Below are 22,577 nucleotides of genomic sequence, written 5' to 3'. Positions count from 1 at the left end.
AGATACCTTCCTCGTTCTTTATCTTATAAAGTTTTTGTACTGCATTATAATTGCAAATAGTCAAGTGTATAATTGCAAGAGCAATTGTTGTGTCCTGGTAGTGTGATTTATTTTTTGAGAGGAACAACACTCTTCAGTTGTAACTTGCATTGCTGATTAGTAGTGGTATCCAGCCTGTGTTAAGGCTGTTATCTAGAGAGTGGACTTAGGCTTGGGAATAAAGCCGAACTACTATAAATTGCTATGCTTTACTTCTTTAGTTCATCATCTACAATATCTATTCACTATCTTCACACACGCTATCTTCACACATGCTGACTTGTTTTTGCTTATGAAATATTCCATGAAAGTTTTCCATAATCCTTGATCAACCTATTCAATCCATCCTTCTATATTGATCAGTTAGCCCCAACAATTTCCATTACATAATGTTAGTAAGATTTTCATACATTATGTCATCATCAAACAACGTGGCTACGTGCAATTACTAATTTTAACCTTACCGAATGTACTAGGGTTTGAGTCTGAACCAAATTAACAAAAAAAGGTAAGCGATTACTTTCTCAGATTGTTAATGTTTTGGTCACCTTTAATAGACCATTTTAATTGATGAGGTGATTGAATACTTGTAAATAATACTGATGTATGTATGCACGATATGTATAAAATTCTTAGCAAAGAAGAGAACATGCCTTAGGTTGTCAAAGGTCATTATGAGACTTTAGAAAAAGAAGATACATGAGTGTAGCACTTCAAGATTTATGAATGTAAGTGTGCACGATGTGCACCAATATAAGGCAAAATGGGTGCAAGTTTGTTTGGATTCTGCTACATATGAATTAGTTCTATAGTTCATCATCTACATTTGACTTAGTTCTATTCCTTCATGAGATTGAGAGATTATTTCAAGAAGAATTATTAGGCCAAAAACTATGTGAGTTATTGGGTATAGTTAGGGGTTGGGCAACACCTCGAGTGGTTGGTTGACTCAAGTATAATTGTAATCTCCTATGTGTCACTTGATCTATAGTAGAATTCTTTACTACTCTCCCCATGGATATAGATCACACCAATCGAACCAAGTAAATGCGGTATACTATTAATTTTTTTGTTTTGTTTATGTAATTGTTCGATTACTTATTTCCGCAATAATTAGTATTAGAGCCATGCTATGCTAAGTTGAAGCGAATCGATGACGACAAAAGAAGGAAAAGTGAAAATCGACAGTTTTGATAAGAAATATTGTGATTTCTAGAAGATGCACATTGAGAATTGATTGTATCAAAGGAATTTGCACTTGCCCCCATTTAGGTAGAAACCAAAGTCTATGAAGCAAGCTAATCGGGAATTGCTCGATTGACAAGTGTTGGGTATTATTCAACTGACATTGCCTCGTAATGTCGCGTTTAACATCATGAAAGAAAAGACCATCGCGGGTTTGATAAAGGCCTCGTTAGACATATATGAGAAGCCTCTGCGATCAACAAGGTCTATTTTATGCAATGTCTATTTTGTTTAAATATGGGCGAATGTGCATTGATTGATAATCATATTAATGAATTCAATGTGGTCATTAGTCAATTGAGTTCAGTCGAGACTAGCTTTAATAATGGGGTACATGCTTTGATTTTATTATTCTTATTGCTTGATAGTTGGAATACTAATGTTACTACTGTTCATAATAGGTCAAGAAACTTAACGTATGATGAGGTTCGCAATTTGATTCTGAGTGAGGACATCTATAGAAGAGAATCTAATGAGTATCTGCTGCTTTTTTCGAGTAGTTTGAGTAGTGTGAATATGAACCGACGTAGTCCATCTAAGACTAGTTATGTTGCCTGTGGGAGTTGTGGCAAGATGGGCATCTTGGAAGTAATTGCCTTAAGGTGAAGAACAAGAATGTTAACATAATTAGAGTTGAGTCTACTAATAATATTGTTGCGATAGCTGATAGTAATTAAGATAGTACCGATTGTGTATTGTCTGTCGATGAAGATTTATTGTTTGACGGATAAATTGTGGATTTCGATTATTCACTTTACGGTACAACAAACAGGAATTGATTTGCTACTTATCATTGCATGGATAGTGGTAAAGTGCAATTGGGAAACAATGCTAAGTGCGATGTTATAGGTATTGGTGATGTTTGAATCAGAATGCATAATGGTATCATGAAGACATTGATTGGAGAGAGACATGTTCCATAATCGAAGAAAACTGTAATTTCCTTGAGTGTCTTGAATTCAACTTGGTGTCGGTATACTTCAAAAGGTGGAGTTCTGAAGGTTGTTAGAGGAGTCTCAGAGATAATGAGAGGAATCAAGCACAGTGGCCAATATTAGCTTCAAGGAGAAATAGTAATGGATTTTGCCATAAAGATGTTAGATGCATTGGTTCGAAAGTTTGAATTGTGGCGTATGTGTCTAGAGTACATTGGTGAGAGAAGTTTGAAAATTCTAAGTGAAAGGAATTTATTGTGTGGTTATGTGGTTAAGGAACTGAATATATATATGTGCTGTGACTTAGGCAAACAGCAGAAAGTACAATTCAGTACCATTGTTAGAGAAACTATGAAGATTGCAGAGTTGATTTATGTGGATGTTTGGAGGCTACCGTAATTTCCTTTGAGGGAGATTGCTACATTTGTGCTAATAGTTATAGATGACTACTTGAGGAAGACCTCAATATTTGTGATGAGACACAAGTTTGATGTTGTTAAGATTAGGCAGTTGAGAGCTTTGATCGAAAAAGAGACTGGTAAGATGATCAAGCATGTGCGGATTGACAGTAGCATAGAGATCTGCTTGGATTTGTTAAACAAATTGTGTGTGAACTAAGTAGAATGAGACTCCACAGTAGTGCTAATGAACCACTATATTTTGTAGAGCTAATGATTAAATTAATACTAGAGATGGCTAATAAAATGCTCTCTACTGTTAGTATAGCTAAGAAAATCTTGGTGGATGCACTTAGTACAATGAGCTACTTGGTGAAAAGATTTCCATCGACTGCCATTAGATGTTGGACTTCTAAAGAAGTGTGATAAGGTAACGTTGCTGGTTATCCTCTTCTTAGAATATTTGATTACTCATGTTATGTGCTAGTAAGTGATAGTAAACTCGATGAGAGGACAAGAAGTGCATATTTCTAGACTATGCACAAGGTAAACAAGATTATCGGTTGTGGTACCCAGAATTAAATTCACCCGTAATTAGTAGAGAAGTATCATTTGACGAGTCTCTAATACTTTTGGATAGGAATAATTATAGCAATGTTTATATGGATCTAAAAAGTGTTCAGCTTAACGTGTAGTTACAACTAGAAACTTCTGAGGTAGTAGGTACTAGTAGAGTAATCAACACAAATGGTGCTCATAGTGAGGTGGAGCGTGTAGAGCCACCGGTTGCTTTAGCTGCTGAGTTTGACCATGTGCGTGTTTGATCTCCTAATAGATATGGATGCAATAGTGGTTTTGTTTTATTTGTGGTTGAGAAGATTGTATTGAAAAATCCTTGTGGAGTAGTTGAAGGAGCGAGAGCAGTTGGTATTATAATGAGGTCCATGATTAAGGTGAAGTTCAAGCGTGGCTTGGACTACAAAGATGTCTGTGGCGATTGAGTCTATGAGGGGCTCTAGAAGAGTAGTAGCAAAGTTCAAATTGTGACTTGGCTCAAAAATCGAGACAAGATGGGAATTGTTGAAAATATGGCTCGAGTGGTTTTCTAGTTTGGATAGGTTTCCTCTTTTAAATTTTAAATATTTTTATATAAAATAATTGGGTCTTCCTTGTGAAGAGGATCCGAGATGAGCTTATACTCGCGAATTACATCCTTAGTGTTGAAGCCAATACATCTTATGTTAAGATTTTGTCTAATTTCTTTGCGAAATTAAGAGATTATTTCATTAGGTATTTTAGGGTTGAATACTGTGTGGGTTATTAGTGGGTGTAATGGGGATTGGGAAACATTCAGAATATATGTGTGATTCGAGTGTAATTGTAATTTCCGTTGTATCACTTAATCTATAGTGGAATTTTACGCTGCTCTCCCCATAAACATAGGTTACATCAATCAAATCAAGTAAATCTAGTGTCCAATTGTTTATTTTATTGTTCTGTATTTTATTGTTCAGTTGCTTGTTTCTGCAACAATGGTCAACATTCATCACCCAGATTGAGGAAGTGGGAGAACCAAACTTTAATGTTCCCAGACAATAGGATATCCATACCCAAGGAGATGAGTCTACAGGGGTCGGAATCGCCAAAAGTTGACACTATTGATGCCCATGATGAGAATAGAAGAAAGATAGCGTTGAAGCTATGGTAGCTTCCTCTGGTGATACAAACAAATCGAATCCAACCGATGAGAAAAGACGACGGTGGCTGCCGGTGGTCGAGCTAGGATCAACGGACGCCATCGGAATCTAGGTGGAAGTGGGGAGCAACGGACAAGCACTGAAGGAGTTTTGGCCGAGCCATCGCCAGGATGAGAAGATGAACAGTAAGAGGAGGGATTGAGCGGAAAAGAATGTAAACGAAAAAAAAAACGAGAAAAAAATACATAAGAAAAATCTGAAAAGTTAAACATCATCCTTTGTCTACAGCCTTTGTAGAACGCCAACGATGACTAGACCATTACGTCAGAAATTTTGTGGAAAATTTGACGGGGAGAACTTGATTGCACTTCAAATTTAAGATTTCATTGATTCTATTACCTAACAAATCTCTCACTTTTACTTAAAAAACTAGTTAATCAAAGTAAGAATCTTCTTAAGGAGATTCCCTAACAAGTATGCCAGGCAATATCAATTATCATATTCTAAAATGATAAACCTAAAGCAGATACTGACCTTTGTAAGATTCCACACGCTACATTACAGCCTACAGGTCGATTCAGCCTATAAAATATATATGAAAGCACGTGAAGGAAGAAACATAATTTTGTTACGGAAGAAACCAAATTCCGAGACTGATTTCACATGGACGCAGCCTAAACGAAGTTAGATGTCTCGGAAGTGAGTCAAAACACTCTCAAACCCTATCTCAACTCGATTAAGTACTGAAATTACTCGTATCCAAAAAGAATTTTCCCGAATTTGATTAGTCTATGAGTGAAGCTCACTGAATTATGTCTATGTACCAATACATTATATATATAAAAGAAAGCATTTCCAAGGAGGTCGAATATTTGAGCTACCTAAGTCAACTGGTTTTAAAGGGGGGAAGAACAGCATTGGTGCCAAAACTTGTGTACGGAGGCCACTTTGGTGCCAAAACTTTCAATCGGATCACTTAAGTGCTAAAAATTGTGAAAAACGATCACTTAAGTGCCACTTCGCCGGAAATTCGCCGTGACATTTTTTTATTAATTTCTCAAGCTGATATGGCATTTCTTTTATTTTTTTTTTCCTTTTCTTTCTTTTTTCCTTTCTTTTCTTTTTTTTTTCTTTTCTTTTTTTTTCTTTTCTTTCTTCTTATTTCCGATGGCCGGCGTCCGGCCTTGCCGGGCCTCGCCTTCCTCTGGGCGAGGTGAGCCCTCGCCGGGGTTCGCCCTGCCCAGGCGACCTCGACCCTCGCCTGGGCAGGGCGAGCCCCAGCGAGGGCTTGCCTCGCCGAGATCCGGCGAGGCGGCCCTCGCCGAGGCCACGGCTGCCTCGCCGGGCCTCGCCTTCCTCCGGGCGAGGCTGGCGAGGCAGCCCGTGGCCTCGGCGAGGCCGGCCTCGCCGGATACGCGCGGCGAGCCCTCGCCGGGGCTTGCCCTACCCGGCGACCTCGACCCTCGCCTGGGTAGGGCGAGCCCCGGCGAGGGCTCGCCTCGCCAGATCCGGCGAGGCCGGCCCTCGCCGAGGCCACGGCGGCCTCACCCGGAGGAAGGCGATGCCCGGCGAGGCCGGCCATGGCCGGTGGCCGGACGCCGGCCATCGGAAATAAGAAGAAAGAAAAGAAAAAAAAAGAAAAGAAAGAAGAAAATCAGAAAAAAATATTTAAAAAATTGAATTATACACATGGAAATGCCACATGTCATTAAAATTTAAATATAAAAGCCACGTATTAAATTTGATCGGAATTTCTCGCCGTTGGCACTTGAGTGATCGTTTTTTCTCCGATTTGGCACTTAAGTGATCGCCGGCGTAAACTTTTGGCACTTAAGTGATCCAAATGAAAGTTTTGGCACCAAAGTGGCCTCCGTACACAAGTTTTGGCACCAATGCTGTTCTTCCCCCGGTTTTAAAGATAAGCTCAACTTGATTGAATAATCAAGTAATTCAAGCTTGAGAATAATTTAGATTAGTTTGAACATCCCAAAAATCGAATTTGATTAGCTCATTGATTACCTAACTTGTTTAGACCTTCCTCCCTATAAATTGACCTACCAATGCCACGACAAGAAAGAAGCTCCCGAAATAGAAAGCGAATTGAAGTACCGACCCAGTAAACAGCCATCAGGATCCGGGTCTCGAAACCATGGCAAAACTACACGTAAAGGCAGCAGTGGTCGGAGCCGGCATGTCCGGCCTTGTCGCAGCCAGGGAACTCCGCCGCGAGGGGCACCAAGTGGTGGTGTTCGAAAGTAGCAATGATGTCGGGGGCATATGGCTACGACCCTCGGGTTGAATCCGACCCGCTGGGTTTGGATCCAGGCCGGGAGGTCGTCCATGCCAGCATGTATTGGTCGATCCGGGTGAACCAACCAAGGCAACTCATGGGTTTCTCGGACTACCCGTTTCTCAAGAAGGGAAGCGGGGACCCGAGGAGCTTCCCGGGTCACGAGGAGGTGCTCCGGTTCTTGCGCTGCTTCACAGAGGATTCCGGGCTGCTTGGTTTGATTCGGTTCGGGCACGAAGTGGTTCGGGTTGAGCGAGCCGTCGAGGGGAGGCGAGACCAGTGGGCCGTGGAGTGGCGGACGCGCGGTGGAGACGAGGCGGCGGGCGTGGATGTATTTGAGGCCGTGGTGGTTTGTAACGGCAAGAACACCCAACCAAAGATAGCTGAATTTCCAGGTACAATCGTCTGATGTAATATCATCCTTGTCGAATTGTTGGTATCTGTTCCCTAGCTTTTTTGGTCCAAATTTGTTGAAGTCGGTTTTAATATTATGGACGTCAAAGGTTACGTGAGATTAAACGAATATGCTAGTGGACATCATTTTCAATTCCAGGTATATTAATATTTTTTAGCGTAAAATCTATCACATGCATTTTGATATTGTGATAAAGAAGAAAGAAAACATGCATCATAATGGAGTTTGGATTTTGACCGGTAAACGAAGTTGGGCCTGACATTTCTCTTGTTTGTACCGATCGTTAACGGCTCCGTTTATTTTGTAAAAACTAAATAAATTAAAAATATTTTTTTAAAATTTATCACTTATATTGCTAAAAATAATTAACCATTAAAAAATATTTTAAATACTGATAATAATTTATGTCTAAATGTTTTTGTGAATGATGATAACATTTTTCCTTCATTGATTTTGATAAACGATATAAACAATCATTTCTAGAAAGATATCTTTCAAATCATTTATTTTTTCGAAACAAATAGAGTCTTAGAGTTTTTGACCAAAACCCTTGTTTCTCAACGAAGGAGTTTTTCGATAGAGTATTTGGGCCTCGGTAAGCAAGCCAATCCGCGAATCTATTTGCGTCCCCAAAAGTGTGCTTCAGAAGCCACTCTTGTCCATTTAAGAAATTAATCTGTTTGATCAAGTTGCTCTAATATTATATTGAAGATTATATTATCCCTAATACAATTAGCATAATTGTTGATGACTCGACTGATATATTATATGCTTATAACCTAATAATTATCTTATAATAATTACATGTAAATAGAACCGGAATTCATTCACACGCTATGCATATGTAGTTTCTAGTTTAATTATTTTGTAAATGTATAATTTATTCTTTTACATAATTTCAATTAGGGATACATCATTTCGTTTAATAAATTTTTATTTCTTTGTTAGTTGATCATATTAAATTTTCTTACTAAAGTTATAAAATTCACTTGTAGGATGACTTAAATAATTGGAATTCGATTATATTTAGATAATTTGGAATTTTGATGAGATATTAAAGATGATAATAATATCTACGTTAACAGAAATAGGTTTTGAACAATTGCAATTTGATTATACATTAAACTATATTATTACGTTATGCGTATAGTAACATTAAATTATGGAAATTACCAAATTTTATATTCGATCAAGCGATTAATATTTATGCTATCATATTATGAAAAATTCTATATTTAATATATTAATAACATATGATAAGAGTTATAATTTGATTTGTATTACACCAGTATTGCAATCAATAACTTATGCAGATATAATCCATATATAGTTATATGTCATCATTTGTAAGCTATCAGCCGATCGTTAGATATCTCACAAAAATATCATTAGAACAACTTCCATTATTCTACTACATACAATTGTCGTTTTTCAAAATCGAGATTATTTGAGTAGCTATAAAATTATAATAAATCACAAATTATAGAAATAATCAATTATTGTAGTTCTAAGATTATTATACATGATATTTAATTATTAAATTATTGTGTATTGTTATCTTAAACCATGAAACTTTTATTCTATCGTAATATTTAATTACTATATGTCCATTTAGATGATATAGTTACATAAATTACTGTAGTTAGTAATTAATTATGCATAACCATACACGTTATGTAGTTATACTAATATAAGTTTGTCTTATAACCGTTAATAATATTGTTATACTGATTATTGTACCTTGGACTATTTGATTATCAATTTATTCGCAATATAGATTGTTCGAGAATTTCTTACCATAATTTCCAAATTAAATTATCAAATGCTGTTTTAAGAGAATTTATTTTAACACACACGATTTCAATCTTTGCTGAAATTTTTTTTTTCTCTATCAAAAAGACAAATTTTTACTTATTCTCCTAATTGATTGCGATATAAAAAATTGAAAAATGAAAAAAAGCCACATATATGCTTACCTGGCACAAGGTGTTATCAATGTTAAGATTTAAAATGCCCTCATTTGGGAATAAATTATTAAAGAATGAGTGTTTTGGGGAAAACTCTGAAACTTTAATGTTTTTCGATTTTTATCTTGGATAGCATAAGAGATATCTTATGTAAAGACGACATATACTACAAATATAATGACACAACTCGACTAATTCTTAATATAGTGAGTATGTTACAGGACTGTGGATCGATAAAGAGTAATGAAGACACTCTGCCTTGATCTATCTACCATGATATTCACATATAAACTCGTCATCTAACCTAAAGCAAGCATTCCTGAAAAGAGAAAAACCCAGACTGCAAATTTTTGTCAAACTAGACTCTGGAAAAAATAATATATTCTATTTTAATTCATAGAATGTCATAGCTCGTAAGAAAGCAGAGTTAGAAAATGTGAAATAGCTAACTTCTATGCTATAAGTTCTAAAGGAGTTATAACTCCATACTTGCGTTTATCTTGGAGTCATCTGAGTAGTATTTTATCGATATGCGTCGAAGTGGAGTGGTGAGGATTATTCATGTGTTCGAACTTGTAAAACATAAACCCCATGATCATGAAAATAGAGTTACACAAGAGTTAACAGATCTGGTCAATTGAAAATTGAGTTGTCAAACAAGCGGACTTAAATATTTACGTAATCAACTTAGAATGTCGCATTTGGTTATGAAAAGTGAAATACCTAAGTTCAAAACACATGCTTCTTTTGAGTAGTTTTCTTGTCTTTTTACTACAACTCTATAATGGAAAAATTATCTAGAAAAGTTCAAAACCCGTTGGACGACGGCCAATTGAGTCAAAAACCTTTTAATTGTGCCATTTAGTCCTAAACCTTTTGACGATTTGTCAATTTAGTCATTTTGGCTAATTTTGTCCGGAAATCACTAATGTGGACGCTATCTGGTCGTCTTATGTAAACAAACGGTGCTAAGGTGGACAATTTTTTGCAAAAAATTAAAAAATTTCTAAATTTTTTATTAATAGTTATAAGATAGAGTAGCAAGTGTTATTTACTGATTGATTGAGGCCTAGCGGCCATATGGAAAAATAAAGAAAAAGAAAACAAAGAAAAGAAAAAAGATGGGTGAAGGCGTCATGAACCTCGCACAAGGGCCGGCGAGGGCTTTGTAGCCCTTGCCTAGTGGTTGACAAGGGGACACCGGCCTTGTGGAAAAAAAAGAAAAGAAAGAAAAGAGAAAAAATCATAAAAATTCAGAAAGTTTTATAAAAAATTACAAAAATTGTTCATGTCGTTTCGGTATGCCACGTAGAATGGCCAAAGGTCTACATGTCGCGACTCCCCGAACCGGCCTCGCCGCCTATGTGGTTTGGCTATGGATTACTAAGTTAAACCTAGCTCGAGCTCTCCCCACTCATACCACGCGACTTGGGTTGAAGCTTATTAACATGCAAATCAATCTCATCTAGAGTCGCCACTAATCGATTTTTGGTGGGTCGATTAGACACCCAAGTAAAGCACGGGAGAAATGCTTTACTTCTACGAACCAAGCGATTCAATGGGCACGGGACTTGATTACACTAATTGACCAATTAGTGCCCTTCGTACCTAACCTTGTTCAATTACCGCCTAACATGTTTAAACTAATTGGGAGTCTCAAAATTCAATTCCTAACTAAGCTAAGGAAAGTAACCGTCCCAATACCCGAACCTAACATGCATGGTCAATCACGTTCGAAGTTAAATTAAACACGCAATTTAAAGTGCACAAACCAAACAACGTGCAATGAAACATGACTCTAATCACATAATAGGGCAAGAAAAACCAATTCCAAAGTCCAAATAATACTTTTGATTTTTTCGAAATTTTTAAAATTTTTTTAAAATACTTTTTTAATATTAAAATAATAATAAAATATTAAAATATTATAAAATCGGATCCGGGTCGGATCTCCACATCCGACCCGGATCAGGACTGACACGGGCGCACCGACCCGGGTCCGCCGCGAGGCGGGCGCGGCGAAGGCCCACTTCGGAAAAAAAACTACAACCCAAAAACAATTAATTAAAAACACCCAGGCCCAGCCCACTATAAATAAAAACCTAAATAACACTTCAGCCCAAATTGACCAAATCAGCCCATTCACGAAATGAACCAAGAAGAGCCCAAAGCCATCAAAACACAACAAACCTAAAGTCAGCCCAAGCACAAAACCCTACCCGATTTCGACCCGTCCGCCCGACCCGGTTCTCTCTGACCCGCTCGGAACCCCATTTTCATTTCTTTTCTATTTTTTTTTTTCACGTGGTCTTTCCTTCTTCCCCTTCTGAACACTTCTCTTTGACTTTTCTTCCCCTCTTTTTCTTTTTGGGTTTCTTTTTCTCTTTTCCATTTTGTCTTTTCTGGTCTTCATCTCCTTCTTCGTGTCTTCCCAGAACTCCTTCCCTATGTGCCTTTTGCCCATGCACGTGATCTTCTTCCATGGCCCTTCACCGAGGAACTCTTCATGCCATCACCGTGACTTCACCAGGAGCGCCCCACCGCCGACCGTCGGCTTGGACCGCCAGCGCCGCCGGCGGACGGTGGTCTTACGCCGCTGCCGTCGACCAACAGCCCGACGACCGACTCCATCCACGGAAACGACACCGACGAACAAAAACTCCATTTTCCGGCCCTCAAACTCCCGACCCCAACAACAGACCTTACGGTTGAACAAACAAGCATAAACGCACACGAAATGGGGATAGAGGGTTCAAGGTCGTGGCCTCAACCGTGGGCATCGCTCCGGCAAAAGGGGGTAGCACCCCGGCAACACTTCCAACCACGGCCGACTCACGCGAGTGCCATAAAACACATGAAAATCGCGAAAAATCTTGATAGCAGTAACCATATTAAAACCAATCCAGCATATAACAGAGCTTTGGGGTGCCGGTTTTGCAAAAAAATAAATTTGGAGCTCTCTCGAGCATTTTGTCAAACAGGTGGTAGCGGGGTCGAGAAGAGACTTAAGATTGGTCTTGAATGTGATTTTTGGCTCAAATGTGATGAGTAAAACTATAAACAACCTCACTACACCACAAATCCATTACAGTTTACAAAGAAACTCTAAAAATCAACACGACCAGATTTTACATTGTAAGCTCATAAGGTTTCAGTGAGGTATTTTATCGAACATGTGGGAGGCGACTGAGAAACGGAACTACAGGTTCGATTTTGAGAGAGCTCAAGGCTTGTTTTCAACATACAATGCTCAGAAAAGGTTCATGGAGTGTCGATCGAATGTTAACCTATGTCGACGGGGCCGAGCAATCACCGAACGGACTCGGTGTGCCTGACACCCGAGAGGCAGGGGAGAGGAGCAGCCAAAACAGGGGAAAGCTATGGATACCCACCTGGTTCGTGACCGACCGAGATGAAGCGCGGCGACTGGAAGCTCGTCGGCACCGACGGCGACTCGGGCGGCCCTCCGGCGAGCGGGTGAGGCTCTCTCTTCCTTTCTCCCCCTCAAGATCTCTCTCTGTGGAGCTCTCTCTTGCCCTCCCGGTTCTCTTCTGCGTTCCCCCCTTTAGCTCTCTCGAGCTCTCTCCCTCGGAACTCCCTCCCCTTTTTTTTTTCTTTTCTCGGTCACTCTTGCTCCCCCCCTTAGTATGTGCAGATCGTCCCCTTTTGATGAATGGACTGCACGGTCAAAGAGAGCACTTCATCATGTCAGTCAAAGAAAGAAGAAAGTCTCTGTCGTTTTCTCCTTTTTCTTCTTTTGTGTAAGTGTGCAGAGAGAGAGCCCAGAGGGAAAGGGAAGAGATCACGTTTTTGTCTTGGCTTTTCCTTCTTTTTCATAAGTGAAGGAGGCAGAGCCCCTTTTGGTGAATGGGTTGAACGATCAAAGAGGAAAGCCCTTCACGTGCTTTCTTCCTTTTTTTTTTTTCTTTTTTTTTTAATTTTTATAATAATTTTAAATAAATAAAAATAAAAAAGAAGTAAAATAAAGTAAAAAATATATTTCATTAAATCTATTAATGTAAATGCGCCTAATGTCTACATGCCACACAATTTAATGAAAATATTTTTGGTTTAGGGGTTAAAAAATTAAACCTTAATTTTTATGCGATAAAACCCTAAATGAATAGGCAAAATTTAGGTGTCAACACTACATCAGCGATTTTTAACCAAATTGGCTGGAATGACTAAATTGACAAATCGTCAAAAGGTTTAGAATTAAAGTGACACAATTGAAAGATTTAGAAATAATTTGCCGCCATATAATAAGTTTACAACTTTTTGGAAAAGGGAAAATGACACAAACAGTCCCTGAATTTTGGCCCAATGTGCAATTTGAATGTAGTCCATGAACTTTAATTCAATGTGTAATGTGGTCCTTGAACTTTTAATTTGTTCAATGTCATCCCTGAATTTTTTGTACATATTCAATTCGATCCATGAACTATATGAAAATGTTCAATGCAGTCCTTTCAAGTTCAGGGACTGCATTGAACATTTTTATATAGTTCAGGGACTGAATTAAATATGTACCAAAAGTTTAGGGGTGACATTAAACAAATTAAAAGTTCAGAGACCACGTTGAATAAATTAAAAATTCAGGAACCAAATTATACATTGAATCAAAGTTCATGGACTGTTTGTATCATTATCCCTTTGGAAAATTATCCCCTACATAACTATTATCCAACTGTGAAGCCTTCTCATATTGTTCACTCGATTTCTCACTAGAAAAATCCTTTTCACAGGTAGATCAACATGGCGAGGAGAACAACTACACAGTCATAATTATCGAGTTCGTGAGCCATTTATAGATAAGGTACGTCAATATACCTTCTTTATTTACCTTGAAGATGATCTCGAATCTACTTATGAAATTTCTTGGATTATTTGCAATTATCAAATGATTTACGTAAACCAAACCTCCAAAGAGAGTGTTAAGTGATGATCATTTAGAGGCAAGTCTTTACTTATTATGACTTCGCAAGCCCTCTCTCATGACTAAAGAGGAGTTACAGCCCCACCATATAAAGCACTGAATCCTTGTCAATATCAGCTTCTATCGTCCAATGATACTCTCCACATTTAATGTGTGATTTGATTCATTCTTGTTCCCTTCACCATTTCAGTAGAAACCTATAAGGGGGGTACTTTGTCTAGATTTTCTCACCCCAACGAATACTCCATGCCTTCATCGGGACGGCTAGGGGCTTAATTCATCCTTGAAACACATGTAGCTGAGGGTTTCATCCTTCAGCCCGATATACATGGGTCAAGTCCATAAAAGATTATGTAAGTGGCGATTTTTTGAGTTGGATTGGTCCTTACTTATGAATCACTTCGCAAGCCTTTTCTCATGACTTACAATAACATGGTACGTGCCTTCAAATTACAGCTCACTCTTATCATGTTCGTGTATGGATTATTTTTCACTATTTTGCACGATAGATTGTGTTGATAATAGGAAAAGGGAGTAGCGCAATCGACATAGCCAAAGACATCTTACCTTTTGCAAGAGAAGTTCATCAAGCCTCAAGAGAAACAAATTCCCAAGTTGTGAAACGAAAAAACCTTGCTGGGGTCTTCCAACATGCAATGGTACCTTGCATATAATTTTATCCCCCTTTCTTATTTGCAACTAAGTTTCGATGAAAATCTAAGGCTCCGTTCTTTTCGCAGAAAATGTGACATTTTTAGAAAATATTTTCCAGGAAGCTATTATCTAGGATAATGACAATATTTTCCGGTGTTCAGCTGAAACCTAAAAATAAACTTGAAAAAAAATTTCCGTCGTTTGGTATTTGATTTGATTTCGGGGGAAAATTACCAAACAATTCAAATTTTTAAATTAATTTTCCTTTTCTTTTCTTTCTTTTTGCTTCGTCTTTGGCTGGTCGCCGGCCACAGCGGCAGTTGGCAACCGGCAACTAGCAAGCTCGAGCCTTGCCAGCCTGTGATGAGGTTCGAGCTCACCTTTGGCCAGTCATTGGCCACCCCCGTGGTTGGCGATTGGCTGAGGAAGAAGCAAAAAGAAAAAGAAAGAAAAGAGCAAAAAAGAAAATTTTAAAAATCGATTTTTTTAAATAATAAAATAAAAATAAAATAAAAGGAAAAGGTGTTTGGTGAAATAAAGTAACTTGGTCTAGAGGTGAAAGAAAGAGGATGTGAAAAATGGACAACATTTTCCTCACTTTTGAATGTATTTTTTCTATTGGGGGAAAAATCTTTTCTTGACTAACTTATTTTCTGTAAACCAAACGCCGAAAAATCCAAAAAACATTTTCCTGAAAGTTATTTTCCGTGAAATGAACGGAGCGTGAGTGCAGCCTCAAAAGTCATAATTCCCATCCTCATAATTAAGTAATGTGATCATCCCAAATCTGATCACAATCTCATTAATCTTGTTTTGTCTTTTGGCAGATTGCAAGTGCTGAAGAAAATGGTAAATTAGTGTTCCAAGATGGATCGTCTATATATGCAGATTTTATCATCCATTGCACCGGGTATAAAAAAACATAAAGTTTTTCGCAATTACTTATGCGTTTATTTATAAAAAATTCCACAAATAATTTTCACCTATGGTTGATATTATATACATATACATAGGCAAAAGAACACTACAAGTGCCATAACTTGTGTACGGCGCTCATTTTGGTGCCATAAGTTTTTTTAGATCACTTTAGTGCCAAAATTTTTGAAAAACGATCACTTAAGTGCTAAAATTTTTGAAAAACGATCACTTAAGTGCCAACTCCGGTGCCGTACACAATTTTTCGCGGAAATCCGATGTGGCATTTTTTATTAATTTCTGAAGCCGACGTGGCTTGCCGGAGGCTCGCCGGAGATTAGCACTTAAGTGATCGTTTTTCAAAAATTTTAGCACTTTAATGATCGTTTTTAAAAAATTTTAGCACTTAAGTGATCGTTTTCAAAATTTTAGCACAAGTGATCCAAAAAAACTTATAACACTTAAGTGATCGTTTTCCTCCGACTTGGCACCAAAGTGATCCGAAAAAAGTTATGGCACCAAAGTGATCTCCGTACACAAGTTATGGCACTTATAATGTCCTTTTGCCCATATACATATCTTGCTGATATATATGATTCTCATGTTGCAGATATAGTTACCATTTCCCATTTTTGAAGACGAAAGGACTAGTGAATGTGGATAACAACTGCGTGGGGCCTCTATATAAACATGTTTTCTCACCAAGCCTAGCTCCTTGGCTCTCTTTCATTTGCATACCCTTTCCGGTAAATTTTTTGTATACAATTTAATTTTTTCCCATCAGGCAGACTAACTATCATAAAAAAAAAAATCGAAAACTTAATTAGGGAAAACACACTTTAGTTTACCGTAGGCACTCTCCAGTCCCCACAATATCGTTTAGGAGGACTCCTTTTTCACACCAGCTCAAGTGAGAGCACTTCTTGGCTATGGAGAGCCTTAACAGGGATGTGGTCTTGTCTCCTAGGTGTAAAACACGGCACTCCCTAGATAATTCTAGAGACTACAATAATACTGGATGTGGCCCACAATTTTCCGGTCTTAAAGAACGATTTTGAATAGTTAACGAGACATAGAGTAGCCTAGAAACATCTAGAATGCTTAGAAAATAGGGGGTGCGTCTGTTTTCTTCAATACTCCCCCTCACTGACTACTCATTTCTCGATGTGGACCTAGCAACCATGCGAAGTCGCTTCTGGAACTCTTCAAACTTTGTAGTGCCAAGTCCTTTGGTGAAATTACTACAACTTGACACTTGTCTTTATGTACTCCATCTCTATCTTCCGGTAGCACCTTTTTCACGCAAGAAGTGATCATGTACTTCTGCATACTTAATTCTTGCATGAAAGATCGAGTTCTCCGCCAACCGTATGGCCAATTGATTATCACAGTGGAGCTCTATTAGATATTCAATAGGTTGATCTAGATCCTTATAAAGCTGTATTAACCACGTATTTTCTTGAATCGCCATTGCCGCTGCTATGTACTCAGCTTCTATGATTGATAGTGACACTGTTGGTTGTCTCTTACTGCACATGACACTACCCCCGGTCCAATTGAAACATATACAATAGTTGAGTATCGTGTATCATGGTCACCTGCGAAGTCAGCATCGCAATATCCTTTGAGCTCACAGTTTACTCCTTCATTATATAGAATGCTAAGATCAAAAGCTCCCTTTACACACCTTAGTATGCGTCTAACTGCATTCAAGTGTGGTTTTCGTGGTTTTCCCATGATCTAGCTTGTTACTCCCATTGCGAAAGCAATGTCACGTTGTGTTATAATTACGTAGATTAGATTGCCCACTAATTATCTATACATAGTTGAATCTTCTAATTCTTTTCCTTCAATCGCATATTGCTTTATATTTCCTTCCATAAGCATACAGATCTGGCTTATAATTAAGCTATCCAAACTTTCTCCAAGAAATCCCATGCATACTTTTGTTGACACGGGAATAAGCCTTCCTAGGTTTGCTCTACCTTGAGTCATAAGAAGTGTTTTAGTTCTCCAAGCTCATTTACTTGAAACCGCACGGAGAGGTGGGCTCTGATTTGATATATCTCGTTTTCATAATCTCCAGTGGTGGTTAAATCATCCGCATGATTAGTATTGTTGCGAGCCTTAGGCCTTCTTCCTTCATAAACAGGCTTAAATTTGCTGGTAATACTGAGTAGCCACTTTGCACTAGAAATTTTGTGATGTTCAGGTACAACACTCTTGGAACTTGTTTCAAATCAAAAAGCGCTTTCTTTTTTCTTTTTTCTTTTTTTTTTAAAAATTGCATACAATAACTTGAATAAGTCATACTCTTAAAACCATTTGGCTGCTCCATGTTCATGTCTTAATCAAACTCTTCATGTAAGAAGGCATTCTTCATATCCATCTACCACAACTTCCATTAGTTGCTTACTGCCAATGCTAGTAAGACTCGAACTAGAGTAACCTTTGACGCTAAGCTAAGGCTTTGTCATCAGCTAGCCCATACATCTAAGAGAATCGTGTCATATGGTTTGAACACCATAAGTCAACTATCCAATCATCGTCATAATAGATTAGTTTATCATTCACCGTGACAAAGGATGTCGCATCATCTGACACGTTGATAGGGGAGGCTGCTATCTCTCCTCGTTCATCTGCTACGATGGACACTTGGAAGTCTAATTGATGTATAATAGCAAAAGGTATCACTTAGTATTTGCTTTGAGCCAAACAAACCACATTTTCTCCGGTAGTTAGAAAACCCGCCCTTGACTAACTGATGTATAAGTTCAAAGACGTAGGAATTAATGTCTTACAATAGGTGAAAATGCAAAGAAAGAAAATGGGAGAGAAAACACTTAGACTTCGGATGTTTTGGGCCATACTCATGGTTTAGACATTTCATTAAAACATAAGTTTATAATTGATGGATTCACGTGGGTTCCAATTCATTAATTCTTTGGTTCAATTGCTTATTTCCACGTTCTCTCGATCAATCTCGGCCATGATTAGACTGTTGCGACACGCCTTAGTGAGTTACAGTCGAAGTGGGTGGCCAAGGTTTTATCTGGAGAATTGGTGTTGCCAAGTGAAGAAGAGATGATGTCTTCTGTTCAACAACATTACCAGCGCATCGATGAACTTGGATGGCCCAAGCATCACGCTCACAGGCTTGAAATTGAAAAGGTTCAAACTAACTTGTCTTCCCTCAATTCATAGTGCTAGACTTTTTCAATGAATTGAACACCTCAAAAGTTAAAAGACAATATCCTTTTTTTAAAATTATTAGCTTCGCTGCTAGTGTTACAAAAAATTCACACATTCCCTGTTATATGAATAATAAGTGTGTTTGGAGTTAATTTTGTAGATGAATACTTCTGTATGTTAATAATCCAAGGGCGGAGTGTGCAAATTATTTCTTAAACCGACAATGGACCTATTCTTTTTAGTTGAAATTGTTTGATTAGATATAAAACGGTGGTCTAAACAATCAGAAAATATTCCATTACCTTAGTATGTATAATAAACTAAATTTGTACTGTCAGATCCGGTAGGATCCACGTGGGACCAACCATCTTCAACTGTCCAGAGTCAATTTAATATAAATATATATTACACTAATATAGTAATTTCTCCTAAACAGTAGGCAAAATCCACAATAGAGCTCAAAAATAGTTTGATACCCCAAAACTTCGCTGAACATTATTGGCTGAGACCATCTTATTAACTATACAATGAGGTTGCCTTGATTTTTTGTTACGAAGAAATTGATCTTCTTTCTTGTGCTTGGTAGTATGAATATGACAAGTGGCTTACGGGTCAATTGGGACTACCACCATTGGAACAATGGAGGGAGAAGTTGGCTTTTACCGTACGCGAATTCTTGCAATCTTCTGATGAAAATTGGAGAGACAATTGGGACGTTGAAAAGTGGCTGCAAGAAGAAGGATTTGGCAAGCAAATTCCTGGAATTGATTCTGAACATCAATCGGAAAAATTGTAACCACTAGAAAGAGAATTGCGAGAGAGTTGAAAAGAGAGCGACAAAGAGTTTGATTTGGACGGGAGGGGGGGGGGGGGACGGTGCCAAAAAAGTCATAAACCTTTTGTATTAGTGCCAATTTAGTCCTAAACCTTTTGTTGGTGTCAATTCAGTCCTAAACCTTTTGCATTGGTGTCAATGTAGTCCTAAATCTTTTTTTGGTGCCAATTAAGTCCTAAACCTTTTAAATTGGTGCTAATTCAGTCCTAAACCTTTTGTTTTTGTGCCAATTTAGTCCTTCCGGTCAATTTTGACCTGAATTTGCTGACGTGGACGCCCTGCGGCGGCGGCCGATCAGCGCGCAACGTGGACAAACTTTAATAATATTTTAATATTTTTTTGAATTTTTATTTTTTTTTCCTTTTTTTCTTTTTTTTTCCACTTTTTTTTTTGGTCTCTCCCTCCTTCCTCTGGCCGGTCGCCGGTCCGGCGACCCGCGATCGAGGCCGTGAGCCTCACCTCAGGCCATTGGCGAGGCGTGCCCTCGCCAAGGAGCCTCACCTGTGGCGAGGCTCGACCTCGCCCGGATCCGGCAAGGTCGGGCCTCGCCCTCGCCGCGGCCTCCGGTGAGGGCTTGAGCCTCGCCATGGTCGAGCGAGGCCTGACCTCGCTGGATCTGGCGAGGTCGAGCCTCGCCCAACCAAGGCGAGGCTCGCCCTCGCCGAGCGAGGCCGCCCTCGTCAGTGGCCGGCAAGGTCGAGCTCGTCGGCCTTTGGCCTCTGGCCAGTCGCTGGACCGGCGACAGCCAGAGGAAGGAGGGAAAGACCAAAAAAAAAAGTGAAAAAAAAGAAAAAAAAAGGAAAAAAAAATAAAAATTCAAAAAAATATTAAAATATTATTAAAGTTGTCCACATCGGCGCCGGTGACCGGCAGGCGTCCACGTCGGCAAATTCCAGTCAAAATTGGCCGGAAGGACTAAATTGGCACAAAAACAAAAGGTTTAGGACTGAATTAGCATCAATTTAAAAGGTTTATGACTAAATTGGAACCAATGCAAAAGATTTAAGACTGAATTGGCATAAAAAAAAAGGTTTAGGACTAAATTGGCACTAATGCAAATGGTTTAGGACTTTTTTGGCACTTTTCCCGATATGGGGGCATTTAATATCCGTGGACACTCATCTGTCTGTAAATTTTGAACTGCATTCGTTGCGTTTCAATTGACAAAACATTTAAAATGACATAATACAAATTGCTACATACAATCATTTCTCGAAATTGCAAATAATGTCTTGCATTTTAAGGGCACATAAAGTTTCTCTGAATCTGGCTTCGGTAACAATTTCAATTATGAAACTATTTGGAGGAAATAAACGTGCTGATAGTGTGAAACTCGTGAGATTATTGGCCTTCATGACCTAGTAATTGCTTTATCAACTCTAATGAAAGGAAAATCGTCTTTGTCTATGACAACTAGCTAGTTCCTCGTTTTAGGACAACCCTGTCAATACATACATATTCAAATGTTAAGATAATGAAAAAAGGATATAGGTCGTTCTTATTAGAGTGGAGAATACAATTTGCAATGTTAACCCCTCTCGGATCGATTATTTTGATGAGGTATCTTACCATAATGAAGATGAGAAGATCTCAAATATCCATCTACCTCATGAAAATCCATATTTTGCTTTTCGCTAAACCTTCTTTCTTTTCACCTATAAAATCATACGAGATAATTCATCACACCTCGAGAGATGTCAAAGAGTATATCTAGTCAATCCACTTAGACCAACATCCCATTCCTATTACTCAACAGAATCACTTTGTCAATTTCCAAATTCCCTGAGAGTTTCTGCATCAGTAACTCCAACAAATCTATATTCATCTTCATTTTGGTGCTATCCATCTTGCCCTTTCTTTCCATCATCGTAAAGGTGTCCCAACAGTGGCCCATATTGCACTACTTGATACTTCGTTTCTCGGCTACCAACATGCCTGTATTTTGTAGTCGAAACCACCCTCAATGTCGAAACTATGTTTATAACACTATTCCCCAACTTCAACATGGTTCTCTCAAACACATGTTTGCTTACCGCCCTAAAAGTTCAGTTGCAAATTACTGGAGCTCCCCGGACTCCAAATTCAATTGTGGCAACCCTTCACTACCATATGGTGTATAGAGTTTAAAACCATGCTAACCAGGCAACTTCGTGCAAAAATAGGGTGAGCACTTAAGATAAATTTCAATTCGTAATTATTGATAATCACTTAGAATAGAGCTCTACTTTAAACCAGAAAGCTTAACAAATAATGTTAGATATGAATTATGAACGCAAACCAAGCTATTAGCTTACACAAAATCTAAGCATTGCAATCTCGGTTTTAAGTCATTGCAATCCTAAATTGGCACATGTGCAATTGGTTTAAGACTTTTTTGGTAATTTCCCCGTTTACCAAATGTGAAGGGAAAGCAGTGCTCGTCTTCGTGGGGATGGATCATGGCGATCGGGAGCGACTGGGATGTCCACATTGCTCGATCCACATGCACAACATTCTCAACTTCGATCAAAATTCTGTTTGTAATCTTAATAAATTGTCAAATTTAACTGTGAACAGATGGATCGATGTTTGAAGACACAATGTGCACAACTTCGATGCCCAACTTCAATCCAAGGTCCTCATTCAGACAAGAACTTAGCAATATCACCTTCTATATTCTTAAATTGGCTTCCTAAAATAGATAATGACATGTAAGATTCCACACACTACGCACATGTCGATCTAGTCTGTATATATGCAACAAATTCCGGATTCGATTTGACATACACGCGGCATAAAATATGATATATCTCGTAAGTGAGTCAAACATTTTCAAACTCCATATCTAATCGATTAGGTATTAGAATTACTCGTATCCGAAAGGAAATGATCCGAATTTTATTATTTCCAAGAGTGGAGCTTAGCTTACTGACTTAGATCTAAATCTAAGCAACCTAAATCTCACTGCTTTTATATAAAAGCTCAACTTGATTAAGTAATCATGTAATTCAAGCTTGAGAACAATTTAACTTAGTTTGAACATTTTAAAAATGCCAAAAGCCATCAAAAACCCTAAACTA

General features: G+C 38.3%; 1 pseudogene; it reads left to right on the top strand.

The window, feature by feature from the left end:
• Positions 1 to 6,458: 6,458 nt before the first annotated feature.
• Positions 6,459 to 19,479, top strand: LOC115687197 (flavin-containing monooxygenase FMO GS-OX-like 4; annotated as a pseudogene).
• Positions 19,480 to 22,577: the final 3,098 nt, after the last annotated feature.

The sequence above is a fragment of the Syzygium oleosum genome, unplaced genomic scaffold (genome assembly GCF_021117445.2).
Source record: "Syzygium oleosum isolate NSW1041296 unplaced genomic scaffold, Sole_v2.1 Sole_v2.15, whole genome shotgun sequence".
NCBI lineage: Eukaryota > Viridiplantae > Streptophyta > Magnoliopsida > Myrtales > Myrtaceae > Syzygium > Syzygium oleosum.
Note: the sequence above shows the minus strand (reverse complement) of the source record. Positions and strands in the feature narration are given on the sequence as shown.